The 20,869-nt window shown below is 46.3% G+C and overlaps 2 long non-coding RNA genes across 2 annotated transcripts; both read left to right on the plus strand.

Moving 5' to 3' along the window:
• The first annotated feature begins 4,389 nt into the window (after nt 1-4,389).
• Nucleotides 4,390-9,450, plus strand: LOC106727911. The gene is made up of 4 exons (XR_001364149.1): nt 4,390-4,425; nt 5,644-5,713; nt 6,980-7,249; nt 8,335-9,450. It is a non-coding gene; the product is annotated as an uncharacterized LOC106727911 (long non-coding RNA).
• An 8,145-nt stretch (nt 9,451-17,595) lies between these two features.
• On the plus strand, nt 17,596-20,439 carry LOC106727913. Its single transcript, XR_001364151.1, has 3 exons — nt 17,596-19,168; nt 20,021-20,060; nt 20,153-20,439. It is a non-coding gene; the product is annotated as an uncharacterized LOC106727913 (long non-coding RNA).
• Nucleotides 20,440-20,869: the final 430 nt, after the last annotated feature.

The raw sequence follows: 20,869 nt of genomic DNA on the forward strand, positions 1-20,869 counted from the left end.
GTGGGTGGTGATTGTGGGCAGGCTGGTGAGCTGCAGGCGAGCCTGGTCTGATTCCGGCAAGGGTGGAGACACCAGAACAGCGTTTCCCAAAGTCTTGTTCCACTGAACCTCGATTCCATGGAACCTAAAAAGGATGAAAGGGTTCTGGGATTATATAAATTAAAGAAACACTGAGTTACAGAAAGAGAAATGGGTCTCTTAACTGAAAAACTTCTCAAACTTACAATTTGCCAAGGAGTGTAGTAAACCTGTAGGCAGGGATTAGAGTAGATAATGTTTCTCTAACCTGTTTGACTATGGGACCGTTTTGGGGTGTAGCATCTCTTGGGGTAAGGGTCCCATAGAACATACTCTGAGTTACAGAAAGAGAAATGGGTCTCTTCACTGAAAAACTTCTCAACCTTACAATTTGCCAAGGAGTGTAGTACCTGTAGGCAGGGATTAGAGTAGATAATGTTTCCCTAACCTGTTTGACTATGGGACCGTTTTGGGGTGTAGCATCTCTTGGGGTAAGGGTCCCATAGAACATACTTTGGGAAACACTGCCTATACTTTCCTTGCATACTGAGTTTATGTGACCAGGCTGGGTGTTTGGATCCTGGTTCCAGGATGGTGGATTTTGAATCCAGCTATTGGTGGGGCTACTCGATGGTACTAGACTAAGGATTTTAAGCTGCTTCGCTCAAAATTGCTTGGATCCTGGTTCCAGGATGGTGGATTTTGAGTCCAGCTATTGGTGGGGCTACTCGATGGTACTTCTTACAATACTGGTCAATGAACACAGAACTCTTGATATTAAAACTAGACTAAGGATTTTAAGCTGCTTCGCTCAAAATTGTGCAAATGACTTAAGGTAGTGAAGTAGGAGAAGTAGCTAAGAGGTAGATGGCTGCCTGTGGTAGTGGGGAATGCCAGTGGTAAATGACCTCAGACTTGAACAACAGGGAGGGCAAGACCAGTGAGAAGAATCATCTGCAAGGAGTGTGAGGTAACATCGCAGGGCTGAGCGAGAGGGAGCAATACGCTGTGTTAGTAATAGATTGGGTTCTAGATTTGGATAGATCTCATTCAAATCCTGGCTCATCTATTCATTGGATGTGTAACCCAGGCAAGTTTCTTAACCATTCTGAGCCTTAGTTTTCACATATGTAAAATGGGGTCAATAATAGTACCTACCTCCCAGGGTATTTGTGAGGAATACATGAGACAATGCCTGTCAATCACTTAGCACATGACCTGCCAAAATCAGGAGCTCAATGAGTGTCTTTCTAAAAAGTTCTGATGCAGGAACAAATATATGTCAGCTGACAGAAGGGACCAGGGAATGAATGTACACAGAAGGCAGGGACAGGGGCAGGGGGCGTGAATGGATGGATGGAGTTACCTTGGTGCCTTCAGGATGGCTGAGTTGAGAGAAGAAAGGAGGCATAACATAGAATTAGTTTTCTGCAACTTGGACCAACTTGGCTTCAACCGCAGTCAGTGTACCTGTGGTGGGGGGGGGGGGGGAGCGGGCGGGAACCACTGACATGCGCAGTAGGCTCTAACCTGTGTCAATTAGAGTCTAGAATCCCTTGACATTCAGTGGGGCTGCAGGTGCAGGCTGGGGAAGGAATCTCTGCCACTGGAAGCCTGGCATCAGCTCATCAAAGTAGAGTCTAGAATCCCTTGACATTCAGTGGAGCTGCAGGTGCAGGCTGGGGAAGGGATCTCTGCCACTGGAAGCCTGGCATCAGCTCATCAAAGGGAAAGAAAAGGTCACTGGCATTTGGAACCTAGTGAACCAAGCAATGAGGTCACCAATTCACCCTCTGGCTGTGGAGTCCCATCTCAAGAGGTGATTCATATCCTAATGGAAGGGAGGAGCCAAAATAATGAGCAGCTGCTTCTCCTGCTCTCTGTGTATGGTGCTGCCTCCAGGCCACGCACAGGCAATTTGAGGAAATGATCTTAGGGTTAAGGTGAGTCTTGAATGTGGTGAAGTAGTTTGTACCATGTGAAGGGAAATGGGGTGCAGCTGGCTTGTGAGTTATTAAGGCTACACCTGGCCAGTTTCAAAGAACATCCTCCTTGATGTGCAAAGGCTTCCCAACCAGTCCCTGCCTGGTTCTGAGAGGGGTGGTAGGTGAGGTGAGGATCCTGGCAGGCTGTTTAGTATGGTCTTCAGAATGGCCTGTGCTGCAGACCCTGAATAGGGCTCTTTTTGGGTGTGGAGGATGTGCACTTGGGTGGTGTTTAACTCACACCGGATGGAAATAGCACCAATAGCCAACTTACTATGTTATGCGCCTTTCCACATGCCAACTCGCTGGGTCCTCACAACCCTAGGTGGTAAGTTTTCTCACTAGCTCTATTTTGCAAATGGGGAAACTGAGCCAAGGACAGGTTGAGTAGCTTGCTAGAGGTCCTATTAGTAGTAAGAACCAGCATTTGAACCCAGGCAGTATTTGAACCCTGAACGTAGGTGCTGAACCACTGTGTCATCACGGGATTGAGCAGAAATGGATTCAGTCCTGGGCTAGGTGAGATACATAGGAAGAAGTATGAGCTCCTCTGAGCTCTGGGAGGCAGGGCTGGATAGGTGGCTGGCTCAGGAACAAGTTCACACCAGAATCAAATATCGGAAGTACAAATGTCTTGCAGACAAAAGCAAAGCACCACAGAGGCAGCTCAGATCTGTTTTACTGAGCAAGTTGCTTATGGTCTTTGCAGGGTTTACTGCCCCAGCTCCACGTGTGATATCCTGGTGGTGGAGGAGGGCTTATCTCCTGGCCCTGCGATGGCCCCACATGCTTCAGGGGCAAGAGGATTCTGATTCCCGGGAAGAAGGAAAAGAGCACAGGCTTTAGAGCTCTATAGGCTTGACAGGGCTTGAAATCCAGTCCCAAATCGCAGTAACTGTGTGACTTTCGGAAAGTTATTTAACCTCTCTGAGCCTCAGTTTCATGATCTGTCAAATAGGGGTAATAATATGTACCTCCATAGCCTTGTTATGAGGATTCAATGAGATGATCACTGTACATCATACAGTGCTTGGGGCATGGTAGGTGCCTGCCTGGTCAGTGTAGGTTCGTTGGCAGGCTTGCCTTCGTCTCCCTCTTTCCTGGAAGAATGTATGATTTTCTAGGGTGAATAAAAAAAGAGCAAGGGAAAGGTACTACAGCTGTAGGGCCCACAGCCCTCCTCAAATGCCCGTAGCAAAGGAGAAAGCTATTTCTGATTCTAAAGGGTGTCCCAAAATTCAGGCAAGATTTGAATTTTGCGTGAGCATTAACAACAACAACAACAAAAAATAAAAGCCTAATTTTACTTGGTTTATTGAATCAGATTCTAATATCTGTTGCCCTTTGATTTCAATCCCTTCAATTTGATAAGCATTACCAAGTACCAATTATGGCCCAGGAGCAGGGACAATGAAGACCAATGAAGACCACGGCTTTGCGTATGTGCCAGCAAAGCCATGGAGGCTATTTACCCAATGTGCTATTCCATACATAACCCTATACTCTATACTTTATGAATCAATAAAAAATTTACAATTTTTAATTATAAACCTGTGTTTTCTATCAAAATTACTTCTTGTGTGAATTTTGGGACACCCTTTAGTTGTGCTTAGAGACAACAAGGGTGCAAAGAGAAGCCCTGTGGCCCTGCCTGGCTGCTTCTCAGGGGTCATAATCACCATGACACCGATTCTGACCTGGGAACTGACACCAGAGACTGCACACACAAGCAGGATGGGGCTGTGGTGGGCTCGAAGGGACATCTGGGAATCTGGGCCCGGAGCTGCACCTTTGAGAGGGGTGAGACTAGAGGAGGAGGTAGTCCTAAGACCCTGACCTGAGAGGAAGGGTAGAATGGTGACTTCCACCTGCCAGGAAGGCCAGTCTATCTCAGGAGACAGCCACAGTGGGATCCTAGGTTCAGCTCACAGCCACTCTCTCCCTTCTCTTGCTCTTCCTGGGAAAAGCAAACCAGGTGGGTTGCCCCATTGGCTGTTCAACCTGCCCTCTTAGCCACCGGGAAAGAAAATGGCTAGAGAGAGAAGGCAAGTGGAGTGCATCCATTCATTCATTTATTCAACTAATCTTTATTGAGCATGTATTTCCTCCACATGTTTCCCAGGCCATAGGCTACTTATGCAGGCCTCACTTTCATTCATTCACTCATTCATTCATTCAACTAATCTCTATTGAGCATGTATTTCCTCCACGTTTCCCAGGCCATAGGCTACTTATGCAGGCCTCACTTTATTTATTTATTACTTCATCCTCACCTGAGGATATTTTTCCATTGATTTTTAGAGTGAGAAGAAGAGAGAGGGAAAGACAGAGAGAAATATCGATGTGAGAAAAACACATGGATTGGTTGCCTTCTGCATGAGTCCCGACGAGGGCCCGGACCAGGGAGGAGCCTGCAACTGAGGTATGTGCCCTTGACCAGGATCAAACCCAGGACCCTTCGGTCCACAGGCTGATGCTCTATCCACTGAGCCAAACCGGCTAGAGCCAGGCCTCATTTTACAAACAGCACACTTACTAGCAGTGTGACCCTAGTCAAGTCAGTTAACTTCTCCGGACATCAGTTTCTTGTATAATAGATAAGAAGTTACCTACCTGGCATACAGCAGGCATTCAATGAATATTGTTTCTCTTTCTTCCCTACCTTGTCCTCCTTTCCAAATGTTTGCTGAGAGAAGGAGGATCTGAGGCTGCCAGCACTCATTTGCATGTGATTTTATGTAAATGTCGGGTGTCTTTTAAGCTGGGGAGGTGAAAAGCTGCCAGAGGCCCAATTTTGTCATCACTTGCTCTGCTAATCGTGCCTGTTTCGGTTATCTATTGCTGTATAATGAATTGTTCCCCAAAATAGTGGCTGAAAACTAACAATAATCATTTTATTGTTAACTCTGATGGTTTTGCAGATTAATTGGATGGGTAGGTGGGTCTCACTAAGGATCCCTTGGGCAATTGCAGTCAGATGGTAGCTGGAGTTAGAGTCATTTCAAAGGCTTCCTCACTTGCAGGACTGGCATTGATGCTGGCCTTTGTCTGGGATCTCTGCAGGGGCTGTCACCCAGGCACCTACATGTTGCCTCTCCATGTGGTCTGGGATTCCTCACAGCATGGCAGCTGTTCCAAGAACGAGAGTTCCCAGAGAGCCAGGTGGAAGCAAAAATATTACTTCTGCTATAGTCACAAGTCTGCCTAGTTTCAAGTGGAGGAGATGTAGACTGTATCTCTTAATGGGAAAATCACCAGTGTCACATTCAGAACACGTGGGATGAGGGATCTTGTTGCAGCCACCTTAGAAAATACAGTCTGCCACACCGCCCAGCTAGGAATAGCTTCCCGAAGGAAGGCTTGTGGCTTGACTCCCAGGCCTGAAATGGCTAATGCATGGAGAAGACTAGGTTCCTTGATAACAGGCTTTGGGTGTGAGGTTGGGGGTGGGGGAAGGATTCAGACACTGCCAAGATAGTTCTTGAAACTTTGGGATTCCAGAATTGGATCAGATTATCCCAGAAGGCAATAGGGCAGAAACATGGAGAACGGGAAGAACAACATAGCCTGGTGCTGTGGGAATTTATTAGGTTTAGGAAAGAGCAACTAGTCTTTCTCTGGTGTTCTCCACTTCTTGCAGGAGACCTACTTATGCTCCTTGAGGAGGATCCTGGGAACTCAAAGGATGGGGAGCTACACTGGGGTCAGAGGTTGGTGGCACTGACACTGGCATCAGGTGGGGTAGCTTCAGCCTTTTCCCCAACATCCCAATTCCACCCCAAAGTGGATGGGCATTTCTAACAAGCTGGTCTCTTCTCTGATATGCCTGGGATAAGCCCATGTCCGGTATAAACAGAAATCACCACACATGTCTACCATTCAACCTGTTCCTAAAGACTTAATAAATATGAGAGGGAGTTTGGAATTAGTCTTTAAAAAAAGAATTCTCTGGGCAGAGACAGAATAAAATATATGGAGCTCTACACAATCATTCCCCATGGAAAATAAAAGAGGGAGTTCTTCCTGTTCCACCCCGTGTGAATGAGACAGAGATTAATCTATTGAAGTCAAATGTATAAATTATACATGGACAGGAACTGGCCCGGGCATAAGGTGTCTGATAGTGTGCTGATGGAAATGAAAATGAGGCTTGAAAGATCAATTCTGCTTTTAAATCAGCTCCAGTCCTGCTCGTGCCCCTGGGCCTGCCTGGCAGAAACAACCTGACTTATCAAATTAGAAAACACCCATTCCCAAACCTTTGGAACATGCACCTTCAAAGTAATTGCTAATGTTTTGGATGAGATTTCTGTGCGTCACCAGGAATAATAAAAAGGCAATAAAAGTTTGAAGGCCCCTATTTTTGCTGCCTGATGCCAGATGTAAATCAAACCCATCTCTTCAAAGGGATAGACAGGAAGTTTTATGATGTGGGCTGTTATCTGCCAAGGGGAGAGGGTGGATCTAAGTCTGGGACAAGTGTCACTTGCAGTCCAGCCATTCCTGTGTGACTCTCTCATTTAACCACTATGGGCTTACTGCTCTTCCATTCATCTAGCCACTTATAAATTCACCTATCCGTTCAATTAACTTTGTGATACTATGTGCCAGACACTATGCTACACACATATTTGGTGTTCACTAAATATAATTAGTACAAAGATGAATATAGCAGTTCCCTGTTTTCAAGAAATTCCAGATCAAAGATACATAAACAGATAGCTTGCAATACCACCTTGTTAGTGTTAAACCAGGGTGCTGTGATCACAGGGTTTGTAGAGGAACAGGTTTATAAAGGAATAAAGATTGTGTTGCCTGACAAAGAGGATTACTCCTACTAATGATCATCTGGCCAATGTGTCCTCTGAGAGTCTTTAAGATGACCTCTGCTGAAAGAGTAGAAGAGGAAAGAAGCTTAGGTTGCAGCCAGAGCTACTTCGGTGAGATAAAACAGAACCCGACCATGTATGTTGTAGGTGGACCAGTGAGACAGCGATGGTCGATGGTCGATGCAGCTCCTGAGTTCAGAGACTTCCCCTGTTACCTCCAGGACCTTGCAGGGGGCCTGGATCAAAGAAGGTGCTCTCTATAGTTTTCTTTAACAAACAAATAAAGAAATGCTCCATTGCCTGGTGTTATTTCAGGATTGAACGGACCCTGCCCTGTTTGTACAAGCAAGGCGCACACTTACCTAACAACCTGGTGCGGGGAAAGATATGGCCCTTCCCGGTCTGATGCTGTTACTTGTATCCTTTTGAACTGATGGCTCACTTCCTTTTTAAAACAATGCTATTCAGGGTAGAATATACATGCAGCAAAGTCCATAAATCTTAATCAAACATCCCAGTGAATTTTTCCATATGTCCACACCCATGTAACCATCAGCAGGTCAAGATCTAGAACATTACCTGCTCCAGGCCAGGCTCCTCCGTGTGCCCTTTGCAGCCCTGCAGGGGAAACCAATGCTCTGATGGCTCTGCAAACACTTTCTGTAGAGTCTACCTCCACCTTCCCATATGTGTGAAAAATTTTCAAAGGTAAATTCATCTTCATTTTAGTAAAAAATATTTTTATTGATTTCAGAGAGGAAGAGAGAGAGAGAGAGAGAAACATCAATGATGAGAGAAAATCATTGATTGGCTGCCTCCTGCACACCCTACTGGGGATCGAGCCCGCAACCTGGGCATGTGCCCCTGAGCGGAATAGAACCCGGGAACCTTCAGTCCGCAGGCTGATACTCTATCTACTGAGCCAAACCAACTAGAGCATAAAAAAATTTAACAGATTGATTTTATTCCTCCCAACATTAGAAAACGTAGAATCACTAAATGTCAGCTCAGGCTGGGGTTTTGCCCATCTAGGTCTTCCTTTTCAGGAGGTAGGATTTCTTTTCAACATCAATTTATTCCACAGACCCCAGAGAAGACTTGCTCCTTCTTAGTGTCTTTTGATTAAGGAATTAATGACCAGTGGTTCCCATGACTGGGTAGAGGGGAAATAATGGGGAATTAGTGTTTAATGGGTACAGGGTTCCAGTTTGGGAAAGTGAAAAAGTGAATGTGGATGTCAATTTCATGGTACATTTTATGTTATGCTTATTTACCACCAAAAAATGAAAAAAAGATAAAGTGTCACTTAAAAAAAAGAAAATAATACAAAAATTCCTGTGAACTCAGTGACTGCTTTAGAGTAAAGTTTTTATTTTATTAATAGATTCTATGTTCATTTGGAAAACATATGGTTCATGTGAGCATGAGAGCTATTCTTTTCCCAACAAACAGACTGCTTACGGTACGTGCAAAGATTCCTAAACCTTAGCAATACCTGCAAGACCCTGCCTCTTCCCAATGTCTGTGACCCACCATTGAGATGAACTCTTCATTCCAGCACCTTCAGTTGAAGACACTGAAGCTCAGAGAGGGGAGTGTCTTGTGCAGGGTCAGAGAGCCGGTCTGTAACAGCCAGGATAAGACTCTGGGCTCAGATCCCGCTAGCAGGTGCTCCTGTCTGGCACCACCTCTGTTCTGCGCTGGCTGAAGACCACACGCGCTATTCTGAGCCTCAGTCTTCTGTTTCCTGCAATTACTTAGCCAGATGTGATTCTCAGCTTGGAGACTCCTCCCTCGCCTGTCCCATCGAGGCAGGAAGTAGGATGTACGGCCAAGAGATGGGGCCTCCCGATTCCTTTGTAATTTGACCCTGGAGCTCAGTGGGGCAGTGGGGGCTGCTACCGGCTCATTCTTATCATCAAGGCTGTGTTATCGCTCCTGTGAACCAGGGCAGATGCACCTGGAGGCACACTGTTCAAAGCCGAAGGCTGAGAGTCGAGTTTCAGGCTAGAGGTGCTCTCAGAGGCGAGAGTGGGTGCCTTGGCTATTTCGGCGAGAGCTGACAGTAAGGACTGCTTCTCTCGCACAAGCTGTGCATTTTGTATTGTGGGCTGTCCTGCCTCCGCTTTCCCTTTCCCAGGCTTGGTGGATGCTGCTGCTCCCCAACCCCCTCCCTGATGCTGCTAACGACATCCAATTAATTCAGGATAATTTGGTTCATTATAAGCCCTTAGACTGGAACAGCGTTTTCTCTGAGTGCAGAGCAGCCTTCCTGGATTTCCTCAAAGGGACAAGGCTCTGAGTGTAAGAGGGGAGAGAGGGCAGAATCCTGCTTATCTGCCCAGTTGGGTACCAAAGAGCTGGTGAGTGCTTGAGACAGGCTGGGCTGTGCTCACTCCAGCAAAACCCATCTTTCCTGGTGCCCCCACAGTCCTAGTTAAAAATATGATGGCAACGGGGACGGGGCAAGACACCCCAGCAGGAACATCGGGCCACCCTTGGGGCCTACCAATAGGCGCCATCCTTGTGGGGCTAGAGATGTCAGTTCTGTGCCCAGTGGGCCCATTTTTTGTTATTATTTATTGATTTGTTGTTGTTGTTAATCCTCACCCAAGGATATTTTTTCCATTTATTTTTAGAGAAGGTAGAAGGAAGGGAGAGAGAGAGAGAGAGAGAAAGAGAGAAAGAAACATCGGTAGAAGGACGGGAGAGAGAGAGAGAGAGAAAGAGAGAAAGAAACATCAATGTGAGAGACACACATTTGATCAGCTGCCTCCTGCATGCCTCCTACTGGAGATCAAGCCCACAATCCGGGCATATGCCCTGACTGGGAATTGAACCAGCAACCTTTTGGTGCATGGGATGATGATGCTCAGCCAACTGAGCCACACCAGCCACTGCAAGTGGGCCCATCTTGATGACTGTGGGAGTTCCTGCGGGGGCCTGAGGGAAAGGAAGGCCCTAGGGGTGGCCAAGACCCAGTAGGGCAGATGGTGGGGTCCACTTTATAAAGAGCTTGGTTTTCAGTGGAGAAGAAACGCTTAAGAGAGCCAGGACCTGCCCAAATAGGGTTCTCTCATGAAGGAGCGCTGGGCCACGGGAGCAGGCTGGGGCAAAGGACTAGGAAGAATTTCAGAATCGGACAGCTGGGACTGGACTCAGAGCCATGCCTTATCCCTGCTGTGACTGTGGCTTCCTTGAGCTTTATTGTCTTTAGTGAAGAGCAAGATAATGATACTTCCTTCTTTGGATTGTGAGAACAAAATGGGGTGTCAGGAGGTCTCCAATATGATGGTTAAGGGAGGAGGCTTAGCAGCCAGACAGCCGGGGTTACAGTCCTTGCTCCACCCCTGTGCCACCTTGGGCAAGTCACTTCATCTCTCAGTTCAAGCTTCAGTTTCCTTAGTTGCGAAATGGAAGTAACAATAGTATCTGCCTCATAGGAGTGTTGCGAGGATTAAATGAGCACTTACTAGTAGAAGAGCCCTGGCCAGTATGGCTCAGTTGGTTGGGTGTTGTCCAGTGCACCGGGAGGTTGCTGGTTCGATTTCTGGTGAAGGCACATGTTGGATTGTAGGCCGATCCTCAGTAGGGGGCATTTAGGAGGCAGATCGATGTTTCTCTCTCTCTCTCTCCCTCTCCCTTTCTCTCTCTCTAAAAAATCAATAAACTAAAAAAGGAGGAGGGGGAGGTGGAGGAGGCAGAGGAAGAGGAGGAGGCAGAGGAGGAGGAGGAGAGTGCTGGCACACAGGAGGTGCACAGGGCATGTAAACTATTATCGCTTTTATTAGTGATGTGTGTAGAGTGCCCAGCACCCTGCTTGGAACAAACATCATGAAGACTCTGATGTTTATCCCATCCCCACCCCAAGAGGAAATGAGCTGCCCCTTGAGTACCACTACAAGGATGTAGACTTCCATACGACGCTTGAACTCGTGAACATTGGTGGTTATTTTCTTCTCGGGAGTGGGGACTGTGAGGACGGGGGGTCACCTCCGAATACATTTCGATATTGAATCCTGGTTTTAGAGTCTGCTTCTGTGGCAATCAAAGGAAGCTGAGATCTGGAAAGATTAAGCATCTTGCCAAAAGCCTCACAGCCAGGACTTGGCAGAGCCAAGATATGACGTCCTGATCTCCATAGACTTTGTGGTATGATGGAAGAAACAGGTATTCAGAAAACTATAATATAAGACAAAGAGAAATGAAAGGTCAAATAGATCTTCAAACAAATGCTAGAGGAACATTTAAAAACACAAAGAAACAATAACAACAACAACAAAAAACCCAACCCAACAACCCAGCTCTGCGACTAAATGTAATGGGGAGTGAGGAACGGCTGCATGAGTTGGAATCGGTTATGCAAGGCGAGAGGGATTTCCCGCCTGGAGATGTGGGGTAAGGTCATTGCCCGTGTTGGACCAGCAAGAGCAGAGGCCCAGGGACAGAGTCCAGCGCAGATTTGGATGAGTGAGTGGTCAGCGGGGATGTGAAGTGAGCTGAGGGCTAGAGGAGGTGGACGGTAGGCTGAGACGGTCCCTGGAGATCAGGAAGTTCCTTGTCTCCCACGTCCTTCCTTAGCCTCCCACGATGGATCTCTTTTGAAGGCATGGTTGGGCAAGGGTCTTCTCCTCTCTGTAATCTTTTACCCAGACTGTGAGGCAAGGGGCCATGTTTACTGGGTATCCTCTACCACAAAGCCCCTGGCTGGGTGTTGAAGGGAATATGCCAATAACCCACAGCAAAGACCATAATAACAACATTTATGACATGCCTATTGTGTGTCTGGCACTTAACAGACATTTGCTAACCCTCACAAAAATCCACAAATTGTTTGCCCCCATTTTAGAGATGAAGGATTAGCGATGCTATCATCACCTTGCTCAATTTCACCCTCATACGCCCAAGACTGCTTATTACACACATCTGTGAGTTTGGGATTTTTTTCTGGTCAAGGGACCTGAGCTTTTTTTCTTTTTAAATTGATGAAAGAGAGAGAGAGAGAGAGAGAGAGAGACAGACATCCGGTTGGTTGCCTCCTGCCTGTGCCGTGTATATGCCCTGACTGGGAATCGAACCTGTCACCTTCTGGTGTATGGGGTGATGCTCCAACCAACTGAACCACACCGGCCAGGGCGCATGCAGGAGGCAACCACTCACAGAATAAGCTGCAAACATCTTCAACCAATGATGGATGGAGAGTTGGTGGATAAGCACCCCAGTTTTCACACCTCTTGGCTGGGATTAGCTCTGAGATGTATGCTACACCAATGACTCAAACTTTGTTACATATAAGATCACCTGGGAAATATAAAAAAAATTTTTTTATGCCCAGGCACATCCCAGACCAATTAAATCTGAATCTTAAAGCTCTCAGGTAATTGCAATTTTCAACCAAGTTGTGAACCTACAGTCTACATCGACGACCAGAGTCTCCCAGAAGGATTGAACTCTAGTTACCCGGTGTGGTAACTTGCTTGATAATGCCCCCTACTCAGGGTTCCTTCCTTTTCCTGTCTCACTTCCCCATTTGCCTCCCAGAACTTTCTGTTGAAATGTAATGGGGAGTTGGAATCGGTTATGCGAGGCGAGAGGGATTTCCCGCCTGGAGATGTGGGGCAAGGTCATTGCCAGTGTTGGACCAGCAAGAGCAGAGGCCCAGGGACAGAGTCCAGTGCAGATCTGGATGAGTGAGTGGTCAGCGGGGATGTGACGTGAGCTTAGGCCTAGAGGAGGTGGACGGTAGGCTGAGACGGTCCCTGGAGATCAGGAAGTTCCTTGTCTCCCACGTCCTTCCTTAGCCTCCCACGATGGATCTCTTTTTAAGGCATGGTAGGGCAAGGGTCTTCTCCTCTCTGTAATCTTTTACCCAGACTGTGAGGCAAGGGGCCAACCCAAAGTCATATCACCGGACACAGGTGGAAAGGGCAGAAAGAGGTCCTCTGATGTCAAGTTCTGATGGTGAACCTGGGCAGCTTATTGAAGGAGAGCCATCCCACAAGGACAAAGTGCCAGGGGTTGGTGGCCTCCCCCATCACCACCCACCTCTCTGCTGCTCACAGCATGAGCTTCCCTTGGTCCAAAGGCTAAGTCTGCGCCTGCTCCAAGGCTTTGTCTCTGCTGTTCCCCCTGCCTTGAGAACTCTTTTCTCAGATCTCAAATGGCTCCCTTTTTCTCATCGCTCAGAATTCAGCTCAAACACCACTTCCTGGGAGAGGCCCTCCTGGGCTACCTTCCTCCTCCTCCTTTCCCTCCCCACTAGTCTCTCTCGCAGTCCCTCATTTTATTTTCTTTATCGCGCAGAACATATTTGAAATTCATGTTAGGTCTATTTCTCTTTCCTTCCTATCCTGTCAGTCTCCCCTTCTAGGCTGCATGGGAGCAGGTAGGTTCATCTCTGCCATGTGTGTGTGTCCCCTGAGCTCCCAGATCAATGAATGACCGAATGGGGCAGGTCCTGAGGGTCATGCAGCAGGGCCTGGTGACCGGAGTGGGTCCCGGTGAATCCTGGGGGTGGGAGGAAGGGCGAGCTGTCTTTGCTCTTCCACACTGCATATGTGGTGATGAGCTGTGCTCAAGTGGCCAGGCTGACCTAAATGAGCAGTTCCTAGCAGTGACCAATCAATACTGATAGAGGAGCTAAATCAGGTTAAGATCCAGCTCTCCCCGGTTGGTGTCATGCCATAAATGGCTTCCCAGCAGCCCAAGGTCAAGGGTGCAACTTTCACCCTACTCCTATCCCCCACTACCAACAGGGAGCCCCTCCCTGCTGCCCAGGAAGCATGCGTGCGTGCTCTGGGCTGTTGCTCTTCTGCTGCCCTGCCTCCCTTTCATCCATGCATTAGAATGCCCTTTCCTTCTGCATTTTATTTCTGTGCCCAAGGTCTGAGGTGGTCACGCACACGCTGACATTTAAAGACCCAGCTGAGAAATCAATCAGTGTGGTCTGTCCTTCAGCGCCTCAGGAACCTGTGAGGCTGAGCCAGGCCTCATCTGGCTCACACCCCATTGATTTGTAATGGTATCTGTGGGCTGGTGACATTATGTGGAGAACCCTCTTTGAGAAAATGGGAAGCAGTATAGCAGAATAGTCAGGAGCCTCGGGAGCCAGACTGCTTAGACTTCAATCATAGTCTCTGTCATTTGCTGGCCATGTGACCTGAACCACTTGCTCAACCTCTGGAGTATCTGCCCTATAGGACTGTAATGATGACAGAATGAGTTAATAAATGTAAAGCAGGAGAATGACACCTACAACATAGTGATATATATCTCCTATATAATAAAAGCCTAATATGCTAAGTGTCTGGTCATTCAGTCGGCCGTTCAGCCAATCAAAGTGTAATATGCTAATGATATACTAAGGCTGCTCAACCACTTGCTATGACGTGCACTGACCACCAGGGGGCAGATGCTCTGACCAGTAGGTTAGCTTGCTGCTGGGGTCCGGCCAATTGGGACTGAGCAAGATGGGCCGGACACGCCCTGGAGCCCTCCTGCGGTCCCTTCCCAGCTGGCCAACCTCCTGCATCCTTCCACAGTCCCGATCGTGCACTGGTGGGGTCCCTCGGCCTGGCCTGCGCCCTGTTGCAATCCAGGACCTCTCAGGGGATGTCAGAGAGATGGTTTCGGCCCAGTCCTGCAGGCCAGGCTGAGGGACCCCACTGGTGCACGAACTAATATATATATATATGTTATTGTCATTGTTTTTGGACTGGGGATAGAAACAGTACCCACTTCCTAAGATTGTTATGAGGACATAATGAAATAACTCAAGTAGAATCCACCTAGTGTGATGTAAACACTCAATAGATATCAGTTGTGCCCACAGCTTAAGGAGACACAGCCTGTTGAATATAAGCCAAGGATAAGGATCCCCTGAATTAATGATAATCATTATGAGTAAAAAGGGGGCTTGATTTATGAATTAATATTCTACCTAACTTTTGGCAGGAAGATGGCCATCAAGAGAGCAAGGTAAGCCTGCTATGAGTTGCCTGGGAGTCAGGCAGTGGGCAACTGCTTTGTCCCAAGGGGCTTGTCCAGTCTGCCATGAGATGGAAAGCCATCTGGCCCAGGCAGGGTCACGGGTCCTCATGTGACTCCCAGAGCCTGCTTAGGGAGCTGTGAGAGGTAGAAATCCTCCCCCAAGTAGGACCCAGGCTCCCAGTTTCAAAGACAATGTCCTTTTTATATCTATCCAGTGCCTGGGCCAGGACCTGATCATATGCCTGTTTGGATTGAGGGCAAAGGGGAGAGAGGGCCAGGAGGGAAAGGATTAAGAATTACCCAAGTCCCAGAAACATGACCGGAAACAGACCTCAGGACTAGAGTGTGACAAAAGAAAAGTACCTGGAGAAAAGCTGTGTCTGCAGGAGGGAGAGGGGAACCAGCCACAACTGGGCTGTGGGCTGTGAGTCTTACATACATTCACTATGCATGGAAACCCCTGGGAGGATGGAGCAGAAATGGTGTTTGAGTCACATGGCTTATACATGGAGAAGGTGGGCTTTGAACCTAGGTTTGTGGGTTCCAGAGCCTGTTTTTCCAACTGATGGTGCTGGTCAGTACCTTGGGGAACACAGCCAAAACAGAAATCTCCCAGGGCTTACTTGGCATTCTGCTAAGGGAGGGTTCATTGTGTTGGGAAGACACCAATACTCAGGTTCCCAGAGAGGAGAGTTCTGTGGTGGGTCAAGGTTAGTGTGCTGTGGTTTTGTGGACGATGCCTCCAGATGCTCTGTGCCCTTGACTCTCATTCTGTGTTCATCTTCAGATTAAATTTAGTTCCCAGGCATCTTGTTAGCAGGAAGAGGTGTCCCAGATATAGACTTACTTGTTCCTGTTCCTGGCAAGGCCCACTTCCCATCATGACTGACAGGTTTTGGACAGTGCGGGATAAAGGAAAGAATATAGATTTCAGAGTCCGACCGGCTCCACTCATTACCCTGCAAGTTCCTTAACCTCTCTAAGCTTCCGTTGCCTTCCTTATCTGTAAAATGGGGGTTAATAAAATCTACCCTGAGGGAGCTATTGTAAAACAAACAAACGCCTAACCCAGTACCTGCCTCGCTGTAGGGGCTCAATGAATGGCAGATATTTTTGAAACACATTAACATTCTGGTTTGTCAAGCAGTCTTTTGTGAGTTGGTCTTGCAACCATGGGTAGCAATGAAGTCAAGGTGAGGATTCTATTGAGTGCTAGAGATCCAGATTCTAAGATGCTGGCCCTTGGAAATACCCTGAGAGAAGCCTGGAGGGGCAGGAGGTGGTCTTTGGCAGTTGGTGAGCACAGAGGAGTATATGAGAAGGAGAACTAAAGGCCTGAGAGAAGACCCCAGTAGACCAACCAATCCGAAGGCAGGAGGCCTAAGTACTCAGGAACGACAGGGAAGCCACAGGCTGGACCAGCCCAGCCTCCCCAACCATCTGCACATTCATAACTCCGGGGTAGCTTTGTAAACACAGATTCCTGGGACCATCCTTGAAAATTCTCATTGAGTAGATCTGGGTTGAGGCCTATGAAATTGTGTTTTTCAAACATTCTTCACTATAGAATAGTATGATAGTAAGATATATAATGTAATATATATAAGTATGTAAAATATATATGTATATGCTTGAAATACTCTGAACAAATTCACAACAACTTCTAGCAATTGCTTACAGGGAGACTGAAGGTAAGGTGCATGAAGGAGACCTATGTTCATTTATACCCCTCTGTGGGATTGGAATTTTCCTTATCATGTATATGTATTAAAACAGTTACATTCATTAATATAATTTAAAACATGATTCATTGAGGTAAAATTTACATACCATAAAATTAGCCATTTAAAAGTGAACAATTCAGTATGGCATTTAGTACATTCACAATGTTGTGCAACCAACAACTCTATCTAGCTCCAAAACATTGCCATCATGCCAAAATAAAGCTCCTTACCCACTAGGCAGTTTCTCCCCATTGCCTCCTCCTGCCAGTCTCTGGCAACCACCAGTCTTTGTTCTGTCTGTATAGATGTGTCTCTTCTGGATATTTAATTTCATTTTATATGATTTCATATCACTGGAATCATACAATATATATTTTGTGTCTGGCTTCTTTCACTTGGCATAATGTTTTGTTTTTTTAAATATATTTTATTGATTTTTTACAGAGAGGAAGGGAGAGGGATAGAAACATCGATGAGAGAGAAACATCAATCAGTTGCCTCCTGCACACCCCCTACTGAGGATGTGCCCGCAACCAAGGTACATGCCCTTGACCAGAATCGAACCTGGGACCCTTCAGTCCACAGGCCAATGCTCTATCCACCGAGCCAAACCAGTTGGGGCTGGCATAATGTTTTTGAGGTTCATCTATGTTGTGGCACACATCACTACTTCTTTCCTTGTTATGACCAAATAATATCCCATCGTATGAATATACCACAATTTCTTCGTCCATTCATCTGTTGATGGACATCTGGCTATTGTGAATAGTTCTGCTATGAACAAGCATGTACATATAATTGTTTGAGTATCTGTTTTCAATTATTTTGAATTATATAGTAATTCTATATTTAATACACACACGCACACATATGTATTGATTTCAGAAAAGAAGGGAAAGGGAGAGAGAGTTAGAAATATAAATGATGAGAATCATCAATTGGCTGTCTCCTCTACGTCTCCTAATGGGGATCGAGCCTGCATCCTGGGCATGTGCCCTGACTGGGAATAGAATGGTGACCTGGTTTATGGTCAACGCTCAATCACTTAACCACACTGGCCGGGCTATGTTTAACTTTTTGAGGAACCACCAAACTGTTTTCCACGGCAGCTGAAACTTTTACATTTCAAGTAATACAATTTTAAAGGTTCCAAAGATATTGGGTACAAAAGAAGGAAAAAATATTCTCTTAAACTACTGTTTTCTAAGTTGAAATTTTTAAATTATTTACTTAATCTAAGTAGACTTTTGGTGTGCAGCCTGATTGGAACCCCTGTTCCACAGTTAGCACAGAGTGGGGGCTGGCTCCCCACCCTCCTCCTGCCCATGTCTCACTTGTCCTCCATACACACAGTCACTTGTAACTTATCATTACTGATTTTGAATGGAAGTTTTCAACTGCTCCATTCTTCCTCTTTTCATTGAAAGGCTGCCCATGTACAGCCTTAGCTGCTGCTATCTGTGTTGTTTGACTAGCTGCCATGTTACTGGCTACACTTCCCATGGAATAAACCCCTCAAGTGTGGATGGTAAATGATGAAAAGCTGGCACAAAAGTAAGAAGGCAGGCAGTGTTTCACTGACACCCCTCAAGTGATCAACTTGGTCCCATGTGCCATACTCTATGTGCCCAAGCTCCAGGGCCATTCATGCACTGGGAAATAACCATTCATCCTTCTTTCTTTCCTCCCTCCCTCACTCCCCCCATTCTTTCCTTCCTCCTTTTTTTCATTCAACAAACATACTGGGAACAAAGCACCTAATCAGATACTGTTCTAGGCATTTTTATATGAGCTGTGATGTATAAGACTCATAATATGAAGTTAGTATTATTCTCAGTTCAAAATGAGGAACTGGAGATTAGAAAAATTAAAGAAAGTTTTCCAAAGTCACAGAACTAGTAGGTAGTGGAATCAGGACTTGAAACTGGGCCTAGATTATTTAGAATTCCCTTTCTCTTCCTTGACTTTCCTCCCCCTTTTCCTCTCTGTCTCCCTTCCTTCTGCACTTATTTCCATCACGTTCCATGTGCCAGGCACCCAACACAGACACTAAAGATGCCATAGTGAATAAGACGGACAGGTGCAAACTCTTTCCCATTACTCTTTCACGGAGTCCTATGGTCCCTGGGCATCATCTCAAACCCACTCAATTTCTTCTCAAATGTTCTCTCTCACATAATGAACAAATGTAGCAGATCAAAGAGCTGTCATGTTGAAGATGAATTAAATTCAGGGCCTGGGTTTATTCCTCCTTTGATCAAGCCCCAAAAGCTCATGGTTCAAAGATGTGATTAATAAATCTGATCACACCCTCCCCTGCTCCAAAACCTCTGGTGGTCCAGGGCCTACAGACATTTCTGTGACATGAGAAATGGTAAAGATCCAGGTCCAGCTGATAAGCTGAACCACATGGAAAGGCCGGGGAGAGCATTTTAAGAAGTGCTTTTCTGTGCGTAACGTGAAATTCATGGATGGAGTGGCATCAGGCCGCGGAGGCATTTCTTCAAACTGAGAAGCAAGGTGAAGGCTTCAAGGCTGAAAGGTCACCTCTCTTCAGAGGAAAGTACCCTCAAGACATGTGCACACCAGTTCATTTGTGTATAACGCCCATCTGCATACTCAGGTAAGTTTGTGCTTATATTATGCAAGTAAACAAATACTGAGAGGTAGCAAATGTTTATTTGAGTAGAAACATTTATTTTAATAGCTTTATAAACCACACCAGGATTTCCTTTATAGCATCGTTAAGGATATGAAGGTGTCACTTAAATGTTTAAGTTAGACTTTACGGCTGCAATTTATAGGAGATACTTGTTATCCAAGGTCTATTGTAATTCTGAGCAAGGCAGAAGGGTATTAAGCTTGATCTCACCTTCCTGCTCCCCCAACCACCAAACCTCCCAAGTACCTGCATAGCAGTGAACGAGGAGACTTTACTAGTGTCCTTGTATTCCTCCTCTTGTGGGCTAAAGAGGTCAGGATTTGGAATCTGGAGACCCAAATTCTGGGCTCTATGCCACCCAATGGAGGGAGCTTGGACAAATCACTTACACTTCTTGGGCCCTTTCCCTCAGCTGTTAAAAAGAAGAAGAAGAATGATAAAGGATAATAATACTGCCTTACCTATGAAAGAATGTAACATCGCAAGGTTGTGGGTAGACCCAAGTGAGATAAAGGTGTGCTTGGTAAACGAGAATGGCTTTTAAAAAATATATGCTTTTTTAATTGATTTCAGAGAGGAAGGGGAAGGGAGAGAGAAACATCAGTGATGAGAGAGACTCATTGATTGGCTGCCTCCTGCACATTCCCCATTGGGGATGGAGCCGGCAACCCGGGCATGTGCTCTTGACCAGAACCGAACCTGGGACCCTTCAGTCCTCAGGCCGATACTCTACTCACTGAGCCAAACCAGCTAGGCCCTATATATAGGGCCTATAATTATAATTTTATAATTCCCTGTCTCACTCTACTGCAGAAGTTGGGGGTTGAGATGAACCAGGGGCCTCTAAAGGGAGGTATGTATTTGTTTCCTGAGGCTGCCATAACAAATTACTGCAAGCTGGGGAGTGGGGTGGGGATAGAACAACAAAAACATATTGTTTCATAGTTCTGGAGGCCAGAAGTTTAAAATGAAGTTGCTGGCAGCTGGACCTTCTGGATGTTCTGAAGGTGAATCCTTTCCATGCCTCTCTTCCAGCTTCTGTGGCTCTGGCTATGAAGATGGCCACCTGATGAAGAGCTGAGGCCTCCTGCCACCAGGGGTGTGAGGGAACCATCTCAGAAGTAGGCCCTCCAGCCCCAGTCAAGCCTGCAGGTGCCTGCAACCCCAGCTGACATTTGACTGCAACTTCATGAGACACCCTGGACCAGAATGATCCAGCTAAGCCACTCCTGGCTCCTAACCCTTCGAAACTGAGTTATCTAATAATTATTTGTTGTTTTAAGCTGTCCTTGGTGTTCCTCAGCTTATATCTATATAACTTCAATCTCTAACTCTGTCTTCACATGGCTTTTCCCGTGTCTCTTTGTCTCAAATCTCTCTCTCCTCATTGGATCTAGAGTCCATCCTAAATCTAGAATGATCTTAAGATCTTTACCTTAATCCCATCTACAGAGACTATTTCCCAGTAAAGTCACATTCACCCCTGCCTCAGGAAATTCCACTTCTCTTGGTCTACCAGTGGAGCCCAAGGTTCTGCATTTAGAAGCTCAGCAGGTGGCTGTGATGTGCAGCAGGTTTGAGAACCTTTGGTGCAGGCAATTACTTTACTCTTCCTAGAAACGCACGTAGCTCCTGATTATGTTTTGTTCCATCTTCCAGCTT

This window comes from Myotis brandtii, unplaced genomic scaffold, assembly GCF_000412655.1.
Source record: "Myotis brandtii unplaced genomic scaffold, ASM41265v1 scaffold50, whole genome shotgun sequence".
Lineage (NCBI taxonomy): Eukaryota > Metazoa > Chordata > Mammalia > Chiroptera > Vespertilionidae > Myotis > Myotis brandtii.